Here is a 21,314-nt window from a genome sequence, read left to right on the forward strand (position 1 = left end):
AAGTTTGGTTTTGAGGCCAAGTTATGATTTTGATGGGGCTTTGATGGGAGTTATGTTCACGGCGTTGTCCCCAACAAAACCTAGTAATTTCGTCAGATTCGGAGCCGTTCCATTTTGATGGCTTTTGAGATTTTCATCTCAAATTAAGGTAGGGGATGTTCTAGGTTTAAATTCTTGTTATATAGCTTGCTTGTGATGCTTATACTACTTGTTTGCATGAATAAATATAAAATCTAGAGATTTTATTATTTATTTTTCTTGTACGGGATCTAATTTTCCCGGTTGCTCATGACTTGGTTTAAACATGTAGCATGATTTTATATTGCCCCTTGATATGCTCATTGTCGTGTATTAAAATTGGAACATTTGAATAAGTATTAAAGATTTTATTTAATATTTATCTTAGGTGAAAGATTAATTCACATGGCCTTAACTAACTTGAAATCAATATGTGTTAGCATATTAAATTAGGCCTTAGCATGCTCTTCAACATAGTTGAATTTGAAAGTAATTGGAGGTGTTTTGAAAATTAGTAATTATTAATTAATTTGATTAATTAATTTGCCCCGAGTGCACTAGTCACTCTATTTAAATTCCGACTTGATATTCTTGATTTACATGCCATATAGCTTCACATATATTTGATTTAGAATATTCGGTTAGGTTTTGAAACCTTTTATTTAATTAAATTCCATGTTTAAGATTTAATCCTCATGGTAATATACAACTTGGAATTGTATTGTGGCATGCTAGAAAATTAAGCTTAGGTTTAGTTATTCACATATATTAAATTGGGATTAATTGCATGAGAATTGCAACTTTTAATTTATATTTAACTTTAGTGAAAATTTAATTCGCATGGTCGTAAATTGCATGAAATAAGCTTGTAATGTGATATTACATTAGTCCTTGTCATGTTCTCTAAGATATGTTAAATTGAGAGCATTTGGTTAAGTTTGAAAATCTAGAGATTTTAATTAAAAGAATTAATTAAAATCTATTTTGTGGTCCCATTAGCTTAATTAAGATTTTAACTTGATATTTGTATTGGCCATGATTTGTTTACTAGTATATATTAATTGTGGACCATTTGAAGTTGCTTTAGAATCTTGGTAATTAAATTAGCATGATTTAATTAGAGTTCTACTTTATTGTTCCAATAACCTAATTGAGTTTTAGAATGGATATAGGTGATGACCTTGCCATGCCCTTTAACATGTATTAAATTGAGGTTAATTGAAATTGAATTGGAAATCAAGAGAATTTAATTGTGTTTATCTATTTAAATTCTATCAATTTGCTCCATGATCTAGTTGTGTTTTAGAAGTGGTTTTTATATTCAAATCATGGACTTAGACTTGTTGTATATTCATTTGGTTATGTTTTGAACATCAGATAACATAGTTGCTACGTTTGTACTCGTGAGAATATGTTTTTCTTATTGAATATATTGTTGCCTTATGTAATGATTTGCACACTTCGTATTTAACATCATTCATGCATAGCGTGTAACGAATCGCACACTGAAGATTCGACATTCAACACATCATATTAGTTGTGGACTTAGAGCATGTATTGTATATGTTTTCAAATTTGGTTGTGCTTGGTAGATAGTTGATTATCTTGTATATTCCTGTTGATATATGCGTTGTTGCACAACTTGTTGATTTTGGAAACTTGGGGATGTCGTTGTTTGACTATGGCTAGGACGTGGTTCTAGTACGGGGGATAGTCCCTCTGTATGGTCTAGTGCGCACGTAGGGAGGTTACCCATGGGCTAATAACCCTAAAGTAACTATGTTGTCGGTCTGATCCGGCGTGACGTCCGAGTGTTCACTTTGTTTGATTTCGCATTTCATTTTCAGGTTGATAACTAGATGATGTTGTAACATGTTGTTTCTTATTTGTCGTTCCATTTTAAGTTACAGGATGTTAACTTTGCGAAATTGTGCTTTATGCTTTGTATTGGAAGTTCCAATGTTGGTTAAATTGCATCGATATTGAAAATCGTGTTTTGACGTTCTAATAAAGCTTAGGATTGATCCTATTGATTCATTTATAACATAGACGTTAGGTGGCACGAACCACTACTGTTATTTTGTGCTTTAGATTCTAAGTTGATGGCTTTGAGAACTTAAACCTTGCTGCATTGTATAACATGCTCTATTGTTGTTGAATTGCATGGATAATGTGATTCTTGTTAACTTGTATTCAAATATGCTTTTGTCATGTTGTATGGATTACTCTAGACCTAGTTCAATTGTATTGAAAATGCAATTCATGTTAATCTATGCTCAAGCATTCTTCCTGTCGTGTTCTTTAGATTATCCCAACCATGATTCGTTTCATACACGTATGTATATCATGATTCTTGTTGCTTAGACTTTAAGGTAGCTTAGGATGCTCCTCAAGTCTCACTTGGACATAGAGGTTAGGTGGCATGAGCCCCTTTAACATGTTTCACCTTAAGGTGATAAATTTGTAAAATGCTAGGTCGATGCATGCTCATCTCCTACGAGTAGCTTTATATTACTCATCCCTAAGATACTGGGGCATATTTCAGGTATGAAGACTTGGTTCGTGAAGCCTAGCATTCCTCGGATGTCGTGTAGCTTTCAAGTTTCCATTTCACGCAAATGTTAGCATGAAATGTCATTTTGTAGACTTATATGTCAAAATATGTTTATTTGATTCCATGTATGTAATGTGTACTTAAGTACACTCCTTTCAATGTATTTGATATTTATGAGATGAGGCCGGAGGCCAATGACCATCATATTGTGTTCTATGTACTTTTTAACTTCATGAAATATTGTGAAAATCTTGAAAAATCGCAAGTCATTACTTCACCATAGTTGCATCGGGTGTGGGAATTCCATTCTCATTCTTTCATAGAGTCTTATTAATCTTGTATGAAGTGTGGTCAAGGGCCAAACGGTCATTTGACCCCGTTTTGTATTTTTGGATTCCGAGTTTTCATTCCAAGTTTCATTTTGGCCTTTTTGCCCGTTGGGGTGTCGGATTTTGTATCGGTGGTATATTTAAGTCGTGGACCATTGTAGCACATCCAAATAGGTAAGTTACGTTTGTGTGCATGGTCGTTTCCGGGCAAAACCTTATCGTTTGTGGTTTGAGCCTCTTGTGAATTCATTTCGCATTTTTTTGCATATTCTGATCTAGGGGCATTATGGACCTTTCACAGTGATTTTATTTTCTTCTTTCAACATGGTTAAATAGAAAACATGATTTTAGGGGGGGTTTATTTTTCATGTTTTTCCAGAAAATGTCATATTGGCATCGGAAATCGCATCCGAAGTTCAACTCTCAGTTTTTAAATTTAGCAGCTTTTTGAACCCTCTGGACCAGTTTTCTTGGGAGGGCATTTTAGGTATTTCACAGTGAGTTTTTTTCGATTTTCTTTGTGAGTCATGTAGAAAACTCGATTTTGAAGGGGGTTTCTTCTTTGTATTTTTGCAAGAAAATTCATCTAGGCCTCCAAATTCAGCCTCTGATCTGGATTTTTCTGGAAAATAACCCCATAGCAGCTTTTGGGCTGCTGCTGCCCGCCATGGTGCCCTCAGCGCGCGCGCATGGGCGTGCGCATGGGGCTGTTATGGCCCCTTGTCGCGCCGCCATAACGTCAATTCTTCTTTCGGGCTTTTCTCCTTTGTCCGGACTCCGATTCAAGTGAATTTTTTTTTTGAACTTGACTAATTTTTCGCTGTCTTTCCAACGGTGTGCTCGGTTGCACCCGGTTCTTCCTGGATAATTACCAGTTTACCCTTTTTGCGTTAAGTGCTTGTTTTTCTTCGTCATGCCATTTCTCCTTCGTCCGGACTCCGAATCATGCGATTCTTGAGTCCATCTTGATTAGTTTTTTGTTGTCCTTCCAGCGGTGTGCTCGGTGGCACCCGAATCTATAGTTTTCAGAAATGACCATTTTGCCCTTGGGGGCCTATTCGGTCTTTTTTCTAATCATTCATTCCCGCATTAGTTCTTATTGAGTTCCACGACCTCATGGAAGGTCACTTTGACTTCTTAGAGTCTTGTTTTCTATTTTCGCTTCTGCATTCGGATCCGTTATCAGGTCAACCTTCGGTTCATCACAGGACACGCTGGCCTAAAAACCAGGGTCGTCACATTAATGATTTACTTAGGAAGTGTCCACATCATGACATACCCAAATGGCAATTAGTTCAATATTTCTTTGAGAGCTTATCAGACAATTACAAGGGCATGGTTGATGCTTCCATGGGTGGCTCTTACATTGATAGGCATGAGGATGACGTGTGGCGTCTTTATAAGAGCATGAGTGAAAATTTTTTACATCGTACCTTACCTTCAAAGAATGGTAGAAATTCTAGTGGTAGGAAGAGTGTTGGCTTACATCAAGTCGACCACTCCAATGAAATTGCCGCCGAGATGAAATCATTATCTCAAAGGTTTGATCAATTTTTGATCAACCAAAACTCGGCGAATCAAGTATCTTCCTTCCCTAACCATTCCCATCATGCATCTAATGAGACATGTATGACTTGTTCAAGTGTTTTACATTCTACTTCTAATTGTCCCCATGGACATGTGTAAGGTGAGCATCATGAACAAGCAAATGCAACATTTGTGAATCAAGGGAACAATCCTTATGACAATCACTACAATCCTAGTTGGAGGAATCAACCGAATTTCTCTTGGAAAAACCAAGGGGAAGACTCAAACCCTCACCAAGGCGGTTTTCAAGGGAAATACATTCCACCTCCACTACAAAGCCAAGGTTCCCAAGGTTTTAGATCATCATACCAATCACAAGGAAACCAATTCTCTAATTCTCATTTTCCTAATCAACCATCATATTTCCAAGGAAATGTTAAAAGTCCCGCTTTTGAAGAGAAAGTTTTGACCGCTTTGGGCACTTTAGAGGCAAACACACAATTGCTTCATTCTCATTCTCAATCTATTGCAAAGCTAGAAACCCAAGTAGGGCAAATAGCTAGCACTTTGAATGCAAGAGAGAAAGGGAAAATGCCTTTGAATGCCCCACCTAAGCAACAATGTGTTGTGGAGACTCATTCCTCATCGGAAGGTCACACAATAGAGTATGTCAATGCGATGACTACCTTGAGAAGTAGGAAGATGTGGACAACCAAGTAGGTATGTCCAATGAAGAGAGTGAACCGGTGCAACCATAAGTTGACACCCGTCCCGTTTCATATCATATTCCTCCTTCATTGCATATGCATGATCTTTCAAATGAGAATGCGTTGAAAAGTGATTTGAAAAGTGATTTTGAAAAGAAAGATTTGCAAAATGATTTAAAAACTTCTTGTGTTGAAGAGACTTCAAAGAAAATTTCTGAAAAAGTTTTTGAGCCAAAAGCTCCATTCCCGGATGCCTTAAAAGGATCCATTTCAAATGACAAGCAAAAGGCCAAAGTAAATGAAATTATGGAAGTGTTTAGGTAAGTGAAAGTCAATCTTCCACTTTTGGATGCAATCAAGCAAATTCCGACTTATGCCAAGTTCTTAAAAGACTTGTGCACCCAAAAGAGGAAGAACAAAAGCTAAGCACCTAGAAAAGTGGTCTTAACCGAGCAAGTAAGCTCAATATTGCAGGATAACACTCTTCTAAAGTTTAAGGACCCCAGTTCACCTACTACTTCATGCATCATTGGTGATCATATCATAAATCGGGCTCTTCTCGACCTAGGAGCAAGTTTAATCTTCTTCCATACTCGGTATATGTCAAATTAGGCCTAGGAGACTTTAAACCGACGTCAGTAGTTTTACAACTTGCCGACCGATCCATCAAAAAGCCTAGGGGTATCATTAAGGATGTCTTGATTAAGATTAATAAATTCTTCTTTCCCATTGATTTCGTTGTCATTGACACGAAACTTGGCCGTCCTTTCTTGGTAACCGCGAATGCCAACATTAGGACAGGGATAAAGAAGATTTCATTTGGCCACATGAAGGTAAAGTTGAATATTTTTAATCTAACCCCCAATTTATTTGACAAGTATGAAGAAGTGAATGTTGTACAGAAATGTCATTACCTTAAAAGTGAAGGAATTGAATTTTTGTGTGAAACCAAAGTTCTAAAAAGTCCATCTTCAAACTTGAAACCAAATAAAGTTGTTTTAAAATCTTGTTTTGAAAGGGCGTAGAAGCCCAAAGATTGTTTTGACCAAGGACCATAAACGTCTTTTGAGCTTAATCCAATAAGTTCCTTAAAGAACCATTTGTTGGGTGGGGTTCAAAGCACTCATCACCCCATTAAGGAGGGGATGCACTACAAGATATTTGATCCGGGCTAAAAAGAGCCCAACGTCTTGCTAGAGACGTTAAAGACTAGCAAGATATTTCGTAGGGTGTCAAAACACTATTCCTCCCTCATTTATGTCTTTAATTTCATTTCATACAAAGTCTAGATATTGGCTTTGGGTTCATGTACATTGCTAGGAATTGTGATTAGAATTGCATGCACTTTTATGTTGAAATTGAGCATTTTGCATAAGTTCGATCGATCTCAAAATGAGTTCGATCGATCGAACTTCCCACCTGCATCAAACCTGCATCCAAATCACTCTCTGTCCAATGGTTCGAACAAAACCTGCATATTTCAGCTCTTTGTCCCATCGTTCGAACTTGTTCCTAGATCGATCTAAACTTCTTCGATCGATCCAACTTCATCTTGGATCGATCTGCAGTTCCAACACTTAGAAAAATTTCCAACCTGCATCCACCTGCATCCAAAAGCCTCTCTGTCTCATCGATTGAGCATTTCTTCAATTCTACGCAATCTCAATCAATCGAAAGTATTCTGTGATCGATCTTGGGGAGATCGATCTTTGTTCTTTGTTTTTCAATTTTGACTTTGTTTTGACTTTGTTTTAAATTTCAAAAAATCCAAAAAATATATATTTTATTAATTTTTATTATCATTTTTACTTTTATTTTCCAAAAATAAATAATAATAATAATAATAATAATTAATAATAAATAATTTAAATAAATAATTATTTTTCAAAAATACTAAAAATCCTAAAAATATTTTTCTTTTTCTTTTTATTTTTATTTATTTTTACTTTTTCAAAAATCCCAAAAATACTTTGTCACTTAAGAGGAGAGAACGATGTTAGTTCGATCGATCTGAGGATTCAGTTCGATCGATCGAACTGGCAAGGGAATGTTTTTAAAAATCAATTCAGGGTCATTTGATCGATTTCACAAGAATCGATCTCAGACCCTCGTTCCCCCTTCGCCGCTGCATCCCAACTCTTCTCCATCTCCAGCGAGACTCCGGCGAGCATCCCACGCATCAAATCACTCTCTCTCCTCTCGAATCTTGATTCGAATCTCACCCCCTTCGCATCTCCACTTCTCTCTTGATTCCGGTGAGATCCGAACCTCATCTCTTTGATTCAAGCTTAGATTTGATGCATACATGCTCTAAATGTTAGATCTAAGTTGTTTTCATGATGAATAACTCCATTGATGAAGTTTTGAGCTCTTTGTATATATGTGTATATATATGTATATATGTTTTTGTATTTTTGGTGATTTTGATTTGATTTTGGAGTTATGGGCCAAACCAAGTGACCCAATAGGTTGATTTGTTGTGTTGATGGGCCCATGACCATGTTCGTGACGGCCCCGTGCCATCCACGTCATAGATCTGTGACTTTTCGAGTTTCACTTCACAGTTAGATCGATTGAACTTTTTATTTGATCGATCTGTCACAGATCGTTCTCACTTATTCTTGATCGATCGAACTTGCATCGATCTCACATTTTTGTGATCAATCGAACTTCACAGATTTGCTTCACACATTTCACATACCATCTCTTGTGTTTCATGCTATCTTATACATGCCCAATGCCTATGTTTTCCACATTAGATGCATTTCATACTTATCCTGTCTAGCATGCTTTACATCATGTCACTCAATTCTTGTCACTTGCATAAATTCATGTTCCTTATCTGTGTTGTCTATCCTATTTGACATACATGATTTTATAAATTGTATTTTAATTCTTTATGCTGGCACTGACTCCCATTTTGCAAGTTTTGCTTTTATTTTGCAGGCTATGGCTAGGGTCAAGACTGTAGCTCACGGACACTATCACCACAGGGGTAGGCCGAGTTTGGATGATGAGGTCGGTCCATCTCATGCCCAGGAGCCCACTCCACCTCAGTCTTCCTTATTTGACAACAGATTGCACTCTACTGCTGAGGCATCTACGTCACAGGGTGACACTGAGGCTGAGCACATACCATCTCCACTACTACCGCCAGCTCAACCAACCCAGCAGGTAGACCGACCATTATATAGATACTCACGCCTTTCAGTGGCGCACGAGTCGGTCTTTAATACAGACTTCTTTCCCGATCGGTACTTACCCGATCAGCATATGATGATATATTCCAATGGGACATCTCAGCCCTGTCTCATACCCAGTGTACCCGAGGTTGGTCCGGATGTACTTCCAGAACCTCTGGCCTACCCCAAGTAACTTGGCGAAGCTGTGGACCACCATTAATGGCTACCCGATCCGCATCACTGTGGACACATTGTCTAGATCTTGCCAGTGTCCACACGTCTGCCCTCCAGAGCTACAGGACACATATCCCATTCTCTATAAGCCATTATATGCAGACATGGCCATTTTACTCACAGGTCACTATGCTGGTGGCGAGACCTATGCCACCTGGACCTATCTTCCAGATGACCTGTGGTTTTTCAACTCTGGCTTGTTCCATAACATCTTCATGGCCGGCCATAAGACACAGAGGCGCGGCGACTATCTAACAGCTCTGTACACATTCTATATAGGGCATTGGCTATCTATCCCAGCGCTCATCTGGAGCGTTATTATGAAATTGTATGTCGACCACATCAGCAAGGCCAAGCCCAAAAAGGCTAAGTATCTCCCATTTGGCCACCTCATCACCCAGGTCCTACGTGATCAGCGCTATCCCTTCCAGCCACGGGAGTAGACTGAGTCTGGGGTATGTTCTTTTAAGAAAAAGGACTGGGATAAGAGCTACAACGCTCTTATCAAAAGTCTCCAGGACGATGCTGCCGAGGTAGCTGAGGAGTTAGAGGCAAAGGAGCAGGCAGCAGCAGTAGCAGGCCTAGCAGCGAACGATATACCAGTCGATCAGCCTGCCATGCATATGGACATTGATTTGGAGTAGCCTGCAGAGGATATAGAGCAGCACTCTCCTGTTGGGTCACCCGTTCACGATGAGGAGTAGGCTCAGGATCATGATTCTACCGATCCAGCCACACCTGAGGCTCCTGCTCACATACCCGACTTCTGATAGCGACTTCAAACTCTAGAGGACACCGTGTTATCTATCCGTGCAGAGACTGTCTCCATTAGAGCTGACATTGCTTCCCTCTGCACGGATGTCATGACCGCATTCAGAGATCTATCCAGAGACATCCACGGAGTGCGATCTGCCCGTCCTACTTCTTCTTCATGATTTCCAAATTTTCTTACTCCTCTCATAGATCTGTGATAGCTGTATATTTTTTATACTGCTATATTCTTTTTGCAGCCGTGTCTATCGGCTTTGATATTGGATGTACTGTACTTTATTTTTGGTTTATATATGCTTTCTTTATGGATGTCCTATTTTCATATTCTTATATCTATCTGTTTGACTCCATCAGGTGCATCACAGTGACATCAGTGAGAGAGAGAGTACTTCCCGATTTTCAGGACCACCCTTATACCTCTCTTATTTTCAGTTGCTATCCCATTTACACTTGTATGTCCACTGTGCACTATTATTATCCCTTTTTGTTATCTGATGAGTTTTATCCAAGTGCCAAAATTTCAGGACCACAGTTAATCCCAAGTTTGGGGGGGCTATGCCACCCACTTTGGATACTTCTGTCCCAGCCATTCTTTGCCTTAATTGCACTGTTATATTCTTTCCCTTTTGTTCTCTTTGCACATTGGGGACACTGTGCCATTTAAGTTTGGGGGTAATAGTGCTTTACAGTGTTTGTTTTTAAATTTAAAATTTTGAGCATGACTTGTGTATTTATGAATTTTCTATGATTGGTCCTTAACTAGCTATGATTTTGATCTTTTGAGGACTATATTGCTTAAAATTTAAAAATTATTTGACTTGAGAGTCCAATACTCCTTGTATGCCTTGTGGATGCCATTTAGGAGTAAATTTTTTGAAAGGTTGATATCATGCTTGCACTTGTGGTCTACATCTTCCTGATTTTGCGATTGTTTTGAGATTCACTCTAGTATTCTACACTAGCACAAGCGCACACTAGCATTCATTTGTGGGGTACATACTTTGTTGATTATTGAATTGGTTATATCCCAATTGAGCTATTAGTGCATTGAAATCTTTCATTCTTGATAAAGGTGGATAACAACCCCTTTTCACTAAGTAGCCAGGATTCTAGCCTCATCAAGAACTAAACTTCTAGCGCCGAAAGGTGGAGGGCCCAAACTCTAGGTTAATAATTGAACTTGCTTAATAAATAAATAAATTGCAAAAGCAATAAAAAAGTGAGGACTTCTCCCAAAAGGTGAGAAGTGGGAAATGATTAGATGGAGGTTGTTTTGATTTGTAGCCTAGTTGATTTGAGCTTATAAGTCCTTAGGGGTGTTTGAACACCTAGTTCCCTAAAGCCGTCTGGTTTGGGAGTCATTGACCTAACGCTCGACCTCATGGATCGCTAGAATGCTTAATAGATCACTACATTGCACCATGCTTCCATCCTTGATCCTAAAAATAAAAATTAAAAAAAAAAAAAAAAAAAAATCGAGTGAAAAGAATAAGCGCACCTAGAACAATAAAGCTTTAATAAAAGGTTCATTTTTTGTCTTGATGATCGGTACTAGATTTGTGTGCTAGTTTAAAGGTAAGGATGTGATCATTTTTTTAGTTGGCTAAGATAGCAACATACTTGATGCCGGTCCACTCAAAAAGGATTCTAGAGTTGTTTTGATTTTCATGATCATTTTCTCGATATGTGGAGGACCATACTTGCTTGCTTAGTGTTAAGATTTTGGGAGATTGCTTGGAAAGGGTTGAAAAATTGCATACTTGAGGTAGTTTTCTCCCAATGCTTGTTTGCAATATTGGTGCCTCTTTTGAAAGAATGAGCTTAATGTTTGTGGGTATCATTTCTGGAAACCCTCACGAGACTTCACTCGTCCACTAGGGGTAACCTAGGGGTTTAAAAGGCTTATTGCATATGCTAAATATAATCGTGTTCCTTACGAAAGTGGCGTTATCCATTTATTACTTTCTAGTTCATAGTTGTATAGTTGTTCATTTCATTCCTTTACTTTCTAGTTCATTGCTAGAGACTAGCAATATTTAAGTTTGGGGGTGTGATGAGCACTGAAAAGTGCATATTTAAACCCCTTAAGCTTAGGTATTCTAGAACCTTTATCTATCTTATTTTCCTGTTTTGTATTGATTTCGTGTTATTTCCATTTTCAGGTAATTATCCCCAAAATAAGCTAACTTAGCCAAATAAGAGTATAATTGAAGCAATTCTGGAATGAATCAAAGAAAGGAGCAAAGTAGAGCAAAAGGAAGCAAAAGGTGGCATTTCAGTAACTTTGATCGATCTCAAGAAAAGTTCAATCAATCCAACTTTCATCGATCTTAGCACTTCAAGATAGATCCAGGCCATGATGTTATTTTCAGAGATCCCAAAAGTTCAATCGATCCAACATCATTCTCTGATCGATCGAACTTTCTTGTCCTTATCCATATGCCAGATCTTATCCAGCTGTACCATCCTACCAACCACTTTTGTACTTTTCCCAAAAATATCTTCAAAATATCTCAAATTTGTTTTTATCCAAAAAGGCGCCGCCATTGAGGATCGATCCAGCTTCAATTCAATAGATCTCAGCCATGTTCGATCGATCGAATTTCCCAAATCCCGAGAAAATTCCAAATTCCAGCTCATAAAGTTGTCTCATATCCAATCATTAGAGGATTATTGGTGTACGAGCCCAGCTCATTTGGGGTGATTTTTGACCTACCTATATAAGGAATATGAGCCACTTATGGAGAGAGACTTAGAGACTTTATACTTTTATACTTAGTGAGGAAGCAAAGGAGAGGAGGAGGCTAGAGACACCATTGGAGGCTCTTCATCAACCAACGAGCAGATTTCTTCCATGGAGCTTGCCCTTGAGGGTTGGAGGACATCATCCATGAGTGGCTTGACATCCTCTTGGGGCTAGAGTTAGCCCTAAGCATGCTTTCTACTTCTTGATTTATGTATTTTTTAGGGGATTTGTATTGTGATACAGGTTTTAACACTTTTATATATATAGATCTTGTTTATTCAATGATTTGTATGGTTTAATGCTTCCAATTGATCATTTCATTCTATTCATATGTCTATGTATGTTAGAATAGATGTTCATATGTTTGTCTCTATTTCTTGTATTGTTGATGCATGTCTATGTGTATTAATGCTATAGATCTAGAAATTGTCAAGACATAGTGCTTAATGGAATGTTCTTGTGGTTTATTTAATGGTTCATACTCATTTCTTCATGAATTGTACCTCTCCCTTAGTTTAATTAGTTTAATTTCATGTCATTAGCTTAATTGTAGTGTAGTTGTAGTTTAGATGTTGAATGGGAGGACAATCCATGCTTGTTGTTTGATGTTCCATACTTATGAAAGCAAGTAACATATATCTCTAACCTTGTGATGTGTTTGGTTGTGAGCTTAAAGAAGGGATTAATGGCTTAATTTGATATGTTGTGCTATCCACCATGTTGCTTAGACAATATATGTTTAATTTGTCATCCATGCTTATTGAAACAATCACACACACACTCTTTGTTGCAATATATGTTTTTCTCCTCATTAATCATTCATTAAGGGTGTAAAAAAGTATGCTTAGTGGTGATCTCTAAACCCCAAGATCTCTCTCTCTCTTTTATTCTCCTTATTGCATTATTGTTTGCTTTAGTTTAATTTGCATCTAGTGTAATTCAACCACCAACCACTATTTTGATCACTCGACCTACTAACCCTAATCTTGATTTCTCAACTTGGTGATCGGTTGATCAACTATACATCAACCTTCGCAATAGCACAAATCATTGTAAAATAAGGCTATTGGTCGGGTAAATCGAACCACTGGGACTGCGCTAGTCTAAAGCAACCTAAATGTCTAGAATCATTCTTAGGATGATGAGGTGTAATAAAGAGTTGTTGATTGTTTGTCACTTATACTATGAATTGAAATATGCATTAATGAAAAACTTGCAAGAATTTAAGAGATGAAAGACGACTAAAGAAGACTAAGGAAGTGAATCCGCCTCCATCCCTATACACATGCTAGATTAGACCTAAATTAGGGGAAAAACAACATATGATGGTCAAGAACTACATGGCAACACATAGTTGCCATGTAAGTAATCAAGAGGTACATTAGGTCTCAAACAAGTATAATCCATCAAAAGGGTAACATGTTTAGACTACCTAACTAAGGTGTAGCTTATACACATTTACTTGAAAGACTATCAAATTCTTGACAAAATGATGAAGCACATGGAGCTGGAGATTAAGCATACACCATCAAAGGATTTCCTAAGCAATGGTCTATCAAAGTCACCTATCAACATGCCATTAAATCATTTCATAACCTTGTTTCCATTCTCACCATGTAAACTCAAGCAAAAAGATTAATACAAGACATCACCTAACATAAGATAATGAGCTTGAAGAAATCATCCATACATATATAAACATTCATTACACCAAATGAAGTGCTCTTAGCTATGAAAAAGACCATAAATATACATTGCAATCCCCCAATATAGACTATCCTAGGACATGCTTACAAGGGAGGGACTTCATTACCTCCCTAGAGAAAGAGTTAGTTACCCATTGCTAAGCTAGAAGAAGGAAGAAGCTCCATCCAAGACTCCATTTTCGTGCTCCTTCCTTTGCTTGAAGAACTCCTCTCTTTTCTTGCTCTCTTCCCTCTCCTCTATCTTGCAAAATGTAGCTTAATGATATTGTGTGGTCCTCCCTCTCTCTTATCAAGCTCAAGTCAAGGCTCTCTCCCCTCCAAGGAACACCTCCAACCACTTCATAAAGAAGGAAGATGGCATTGAGGAAACCAATGTGCAAGTGGCTGAAAATGGGTCATTTCCGGATGCAATTCTGCCCCAATTTCGAGCACTCGAAGGGTGGTCTCGAGCACTCTAAATTAGTGTAAAGAGCAACATGCAATTCTTGCCCATCTCTGACCCACTGTGGAAGAATAACCATAACTTTGTGCTCCAAACTCCAAATGATGATCTGTTTGAAGATTTAGAGAGCTGATTCAGAGCTTTAAAAACTTCATGTTTTGATGAAGACCCAATTCTCAAGTCGGGTTGGTCGAAAATGGGGAGAAAGGCAGTACTTCAGTGCTGCCAGGCAGTTCTGCGCACCTCTGTTAAGAAGATCATAACCCTCTGCTCCGAACTCCGAATGACAAACCGCTTAAAGATTTGGAAAGCTGCTTCAGAGCTCTAAATCTTTCATGTTATGATGGAAGTCCAGTTCTTGAGTTTACTAGGTCAAAAATGGCGACAAACGTCAGGTTCTACTGCTACCAGAATTTCAGAATTGGCACCCTTTTTGTTCAAAATTCCACAAGGCATCATTTTTGCTTCCTTTTTGCAATTTAACCTGAAAATATACAAAAACATGCAAATGGAGATAAACTACATAAAATAATCAATTAATGGACTTTGTCAATGTAATTTAGGGCGCTTGAATATACAGTATTCGGCGCTTATCACACCCCCAAACTTACATTTTGCTAGTCCCTTAGCAAAACCAAAATGCAAAGCTCAATGGAATGAAAAACATGGGAATGCTATAACAAAAATATCCACCATGGCAAAAATAAACATAAACATAGCTCAAATACAACTTGAAACAGATAAAGAGCTGGAGACGGGATCATTGGGAAGACTACCTTGCATATATGAAGCATTGATACAAAAATTGGCAAAAACCATTTCAACATGCATGCATCAATATCATAGTCCATATAAACAATTCAATTGTCATCTCTTAAATGGAAATAACTCAAACTCCAATGATAGTGAATTGAATTCTCAATATGCGGCTTTTACTTTCTTTTCCAATTCCAATGCACAAGTTTTCAAATCAATGAATTCCCCTTTACATGAAGTCCCTAAGGCATGATTTTATTTTCAAGACAACTTTTGTTGCTTGTTGACAATTTATTGTAACTCATAAGCGAAACATAGAATGGTTGTGCAATGCTGAAGTCCCTTAAGCTTTCTAACCAACCTATGTAGCAAGCGTTAGGCCAACAACTCCCAAACCAAATGGCTTTAGGGTGTTAAGTGTAGAGACACTCCATAGAGCTTAATAGCTCAAGTTGGAAAGGCTACGAACTCCAACGAACCATATTTATTACCAGTTTATTTTTTGAATGACCGTGTAATGTTTAAGTCCCTTAAGCTTTCTAACCAACCCTTGTAGCAAGCGTTAGGCCAACAACTCCCAAACCAGACGGATTTAGGGTGCTAAGTGTAGAGACACTCCTATGGCTTAATAGCTCGAGTTGGAAAGGCTACGAACGTCAACTGGTCATTTTTTTCTTTCTTTCTTATGGAATTTTTTTTTTTTTTTTTTTTTTTAAGTCCAACTTAAATCATGCCAAAGATATTCATCTATCAGGTTCATCAAATCAGATTAACTAGGCCAAGGTCAAGGTTGATCAAGTTGCATGCCTCACAGTTAAGTTTCCAATGTGCATCTGTGCATTGTGAAGCTTATAAGAGTCTAAATCCAGCAAGAATTTAATTGAGGCATTTATACATACTACATTGTATTTGCATGATCACTTCAAATTCAAATTTCTTTATTTTCAAAAATTTCTCAATTGCTTCTATACACAAGGTATTAAACATATGCTTTGTCTCCGACAAGTTCCAAGTTACACTATCATTGCTTTACAAAAATATGATACCAAAACTATGCCAAGAATGCTTTGATGCACCCCCAAACTTGAACGACACAGTGTCCTTAATGTGGGACATGGATGTAAGTTAAAGACAAAAATGACAAAGAGTATAAAAAGGAACAAAAATACCCAGGGGGAGGAAACGGCATGGTGAAACAAAACCCCCAAACTTGGAATGAACTGCGCCACCTTGATAGTATGATGAAGAACAAAAAGAAACAACCACAAAAAGCATTAATAGCACAAGCATAAATACAGAAAAATAATGTACATAAAGTTAACAGAAAAGAGAGAATTTGCATTTCAAAAAGAGTTTACATGATTACAAAAAGAGCTGTACAGGGATCATGTCTACTAGAGCAACCTATACATAGCAAATTGTTACAGTTCAAAAGGAAAACAAAAGATACAAGAGAAATATTTACATATGAAACAAAAAGATAAGGTCCAACACTCGCAACAAGCTACGGTCCAGAGGGTAAACGGGCAAGGATGGAATGGAGGAGAGATTGAGTCTTACGCCGTTCGGCGGAAGCCAAACGACGTTCCTCAGCTGCGACATGGCGGTCTTCAGCAGCAAGACGACGATCTTCTTCGGCACGTGAAGAAGTCTCACACATAGTCCGAGTGTACACGGACAAAGAATTTTCAAAACGATCCATCCGCTCATGAATACCGGCAATGCTAGTTCGGATGAAAGCCTGGTCCTGCTGAGAGTCGACCGGAGGCTCTACCCTTGCAGTGGCTGCTGCTGTGGAAGCATCCTCAGAAGGAGGAGGAGGTGGAGCTTGGATGAACAGGGGGGCAGCAGGCTGAGGGGTACTAGAATGGCTAAGAACATTAATCCACCGGCGCTTGGTAAAAATTTTAATCTTTTCGCCTTTTGGTTCATGGGGAGGAATAATAAAACCCTTGTGCTTGAGGAGCCGAGTGATGAAAAACGGCAAAGGCAATTTCCAATTTTCAACTCGCGGAGCCCGTGCATTATGAGCGTCATGCCAAAACTTCATAAATGTGTTCCAAATGAGCTCCGGGATGGAGAACCATTGGCCTTGGTCCATGTCATATAAGGCTTGCAAAGGGAGGCCCCTACGCTCGGTGCTATGCACCAAAGGGCAGACATTGTGCTTGAAAACAGTGTCAATGAACCAGAGGCGTTCCGAAAGATTGGTTTTGCTGATAAAAGACTGGGGCCTATTAGGATCGTCAACATTGCCAATAGCAGCAACAATCTGCTCTACAGTTAATGTATCCAGCTCCTCATATAAAGGGATATTCTCACGATTGACAATGTCATCGAGGCACTCAATGGGGCAACCAGAAACCTGAATGATGTCAGTCATAGTGAAAACATAGGTGATGCCATCAATGGATGTAGTGAGAGAAATGGGTGGCTCTTCAGGGCATTGGAGATTCTGGTAGAAGAGGCGTACTACACGGGGGTAGGCAACCCTGGCAAGGGGCGTGCAAATGTGCTGCAGACGCCGGTTAGTCAATTCGACTACAGCCCACGAAGTAGTAGGTAGAATGTCAAAGGCATCCGTGAGCGGAAAAGAAAGCTCGTAGTTGAGTTGTTTGCGATTCCAAGGATCACGTGGTCACTCACGATTGACAGCACGAGCACCCGCAGAGGGTCTAGGAGGGCGAGAAGGACCGGCATGAGACATTTAGAGAGGTGGACTTGGTTGAGGAATTTCAGCGAACACCTGGCGTGCACCACAAAAAGGAGAAGGTGAAAATGAGTGGGGTGGATGATGAAGCCCAAAATTTTTGACAAGCAAATCAAGCTCTATCATCAACAAATCAACAACAAAGCATCAACAGAACCAAACTCCAACATTACAAGCCCATCCTCCTTGTAAAACACCATGAATGAACAAAGGAAAAGAAAAACAAATGAAGAGGACACAGACCTGAATTTCAGTGTATCCGAGAGCAAGAAGGAAGGTAGGAAGAGGGAGGTAAGATGATGGGGTGGTGGGGATGAGAGAGAGAAGGGGTGGGTTAGTTTGGGTGTTGATGATGTGGGTTGAGAAAATGGTTGAGGTGGTTGATGTTGAAGAGAGAGAACCGAGAGGGGCATGCATGGGGTGGTTCATGCATTGTGGGTGTTGGAAAGTGAGAAACCGAGAGATGGTGAGGGTGGATGATGGGAGATGAGGGAAGATGGAGGTGCATGCATGCATGGGGCTTGCATGCAAGGGGAGTAAGGTGGTTGCTGGGATGGTGCCGAGAGGGGTGAGTGAGAGTGAGGGGGTTGGGTTTTAAAAGAGAGAGGGAGGCTTGGTTCGAGCACTCGAAGGGTGTCTTCGAGTGCTCGAAAATCCGGCAGTGGGCTCGGCTGTTGGGTGTGTTAGAGCTCGAGCATTTGCGAGCACTCGAAGCTTGGCTTCGAGTGCTCGAGAATATTACAGAGAGGTGAGGGTTAGTTTGGTTGAAAGGGGGTGATGGTGAGTTGGTGTGGTGGTGCGTTGGTGTTGGAGAGTGGTGAGGATAGAGGGATGGTGGGTTGTGAAAGTGGGTTATTGTGCATGGTTTGCAAGCTGGGGTTGAGATGAGAGAGAGGAAGGAAGGTTGGTGCATGCATGCATGCATGGAGGTGTTGTGGAGTTGAGGTGTGTAGGTTAGAGAGAGATGAGGGAAGGTTGGTGTATAAGGTGGTAAGGTGGGGAGGTGGATGAGGGTCTTTGAGGGCTCGGGTTTGTGAGGTTGGTGAGGGTGGTGGTGTGTGAAGTGGGGGTTGGTTGGTTGTTGGGTTGAGGTGGTGCGAGCACTCGCAAGGGGAGTGAGAGAGAGAAGTTGGGGTTGGTTTAGTTTATGGAGGCATACATGGGCATGCACGGTTGAGGAAGTGGGTATGAGTGTGGCTCGGGTTTATGAGGTTGATGCCGAGAGATGATGGTTTGCATGGAGTGTGGGTTGGTTGGGTGAGAGAGAGATGGTTGATGGAGCTTGAAGTTGCCGAGAGAGAGAGGTTTGGAGGTGGTTGAAGGTGTATGCAAGGTGTGGGTTTGCATGGTGGGATGAGAGGGCAGTGAAGGTGGCCGAGAGGAGTTGTGTGGGTTGTAGGTTGACTTGAGCAAGGAGGAAGGTGAGTTGGAGAGGGGTTGATGCATGCTGCGGTTGAGAGATGTGGTCGAGCACTCTAAGCATGGAAGTGGAGTGCTCGAAGATGGGACAATAGCCTCAGCAGCTTTGGGGTTAAAACTTCAAGCAAGGTCGAGCACTCCAAATTGGAGTTTGAGTGCTCGAAAGTGGGTCAATAGGCTCAGAATGTTGTGGTTTAAAAGAGGTTGTGCTTGAGCTTGATCTTGAAACCATGGAACCATCGATGAGCTTGCAGGGATGGAAGATGAGTGCATGGAACCATCCATCCATGGATTGAAGCTTGCAAGGATGGACTTGTAATTGCATGGATTGAAGGCATGCATGCATGAACTCATGAAAGAATGCATGAACTCATGGACCTTGATGGAAGTTGAATGCATGCATGCATGCATGAAAACTTTGGAGGTTAAAATTTTGCGGCCATGATGCTTCCATTAACCATGCATTGCAACAAAATTTTAAACTGTGCGCCATCATTTCATTCGAAGGCAAGGATGGAAAATTGAAATTTGTCATGGAAAATGAAAATTTTTCATGGAAATTTCTCATGGAATTGTTTTTTTTTTTTTTTTTTTTTTTTTTTTTGGAAATTTTTTTTTCTTTAATGATGCATGCATGAATGTAAATTGCATGGAAAAATTTCCAACTTTTACAACATCACACAGAGCATGGATGAATGAAATTTCTGGAGAAAAATTTTAAACTTTGCAAATTCATTCCAATCCAATGCATAGGAAATTTTGAGAAAATTTTCAAGCTTTGGAACATCTCTTCAATGCATGGATGAGATTAAGAACATTTCAACAATGCATTGAAGATGAGAGGCTATGCATTGAGTGCCATGTCGAAAGATCCTTTGAAATTGCTCGAAAGCGATGGAAATTTCCGGGAATGAAAATTAGAGCTGAGAAGGTCTAAGAGGCCAGTCTAAAATTGCGAAACACAACTGAAGACCATTTCAGAAAAATCAAATTTTTGGCTTTTCGAAACCATTTCCCAGAAAATTTCAAGGCACGAGCAATTTGAGAAGGTAGGGAAGCTTGGAACATCGAAAGAATTTCTTCCCTTGCTTTGCTAAATTTAATGTCGATAGCTAGACAAAGTTAGAATTGGCACTAATCCTCATAAATTGGGTCCGTCAAGAGGACTTCCTTAACTTTTCGGGTTGGGATTGTGCCATCAATGCAAGGCTTAAGCCGTTGGCCATTAACCTTGAAGAGTGATCCTTTTGCAGGATCATGAAGTTCGATTGCTCCATGAGGAAAGACAGTAGTGACAATGTATGGACCATCCCATCTTGACCGGAGTTTACCGGGAAAGAGTTTCAAGCGGGAATTGAAAAGCCAAACCTTTTGTCCAGGGGCAAAAGACTTCTTGACGATGTGTTTGTCATGAAAAGCTTTAGTCTTTGCCTTGTAGATTTTTGCGCTTTCATACGCATCATTACGCAATTCCTCAAGTTCATTTAATTGCAACGCACGATTAGAGCCGGCTTGTTTGAGATCAAAATTGAACCTTTTTATGGCCCAATAAGCACGGTGCTCTAATTCTACCGGGAGATGACATGCTTTGCCAAAGACAAGTCGATATGGTGGCATGCCAATGGGTGTCTTATAAGCTGTCCCGTAAGCCCAAAGCGCATCGTTTAGCCTTAATGACCAATCTTTGCGGTCCGGTCTAACCTTTTTTTCCAAAATGTGCTTAATCTCCCGGTTAAAAATCTCTACTTGACCACTCGTTTGAGGGTGGTAAGGTGTAGCAACCTTATAAATGACGGAATACTTAGCAAGGACGGATTTGAGATAACAATTTCGGAAATGAGATCCGCCATCACTAATGATTGCTCGGGGCGTACCAAAACGACTAAAGATGTGAGACTGAATGAAATGGATCACGACTTTATGATCATAGGTTTTGGTAGCCTCGGCTTCAACCCATTTAGACACATAATCCACCGCTACAAGGATGTACTCATAGCCATAAGAAGATGGAAATGGTCCCATGAAGTTAATCCCCCACACATCAAAAATTTCAACAATTAAAATGTTGGTGAGAGGCATCATGTCTCTTCGGGACATGGATCTAAGTTTTTGACATCATTCACATGATTTGCAAAAATTGTATGCATCCCGAAACAAGGTAGGCCAAAAGAATCCGCTTTGAAGAACTTTGTTAGCGGTCTTTTTGGCACTGA

This window comes from Cornus florida, unplaced genomic scaffold (genome assembly GCF_030987335.1).
Source record: "Cornus florida cultivar Cherokee Brave unplaced genomic scaffold, ASM3098733v1 CherokeeBrave_3.0.0_Hap2_Chr02, whole genome shotgun sequence".
Classification (NCBI taxonomy): Eukaryota; Viridiplantae; Streptophyta; class Magnoliopsida; order Cornales; family Cornaceae; genus Cornus; species Cornus florida.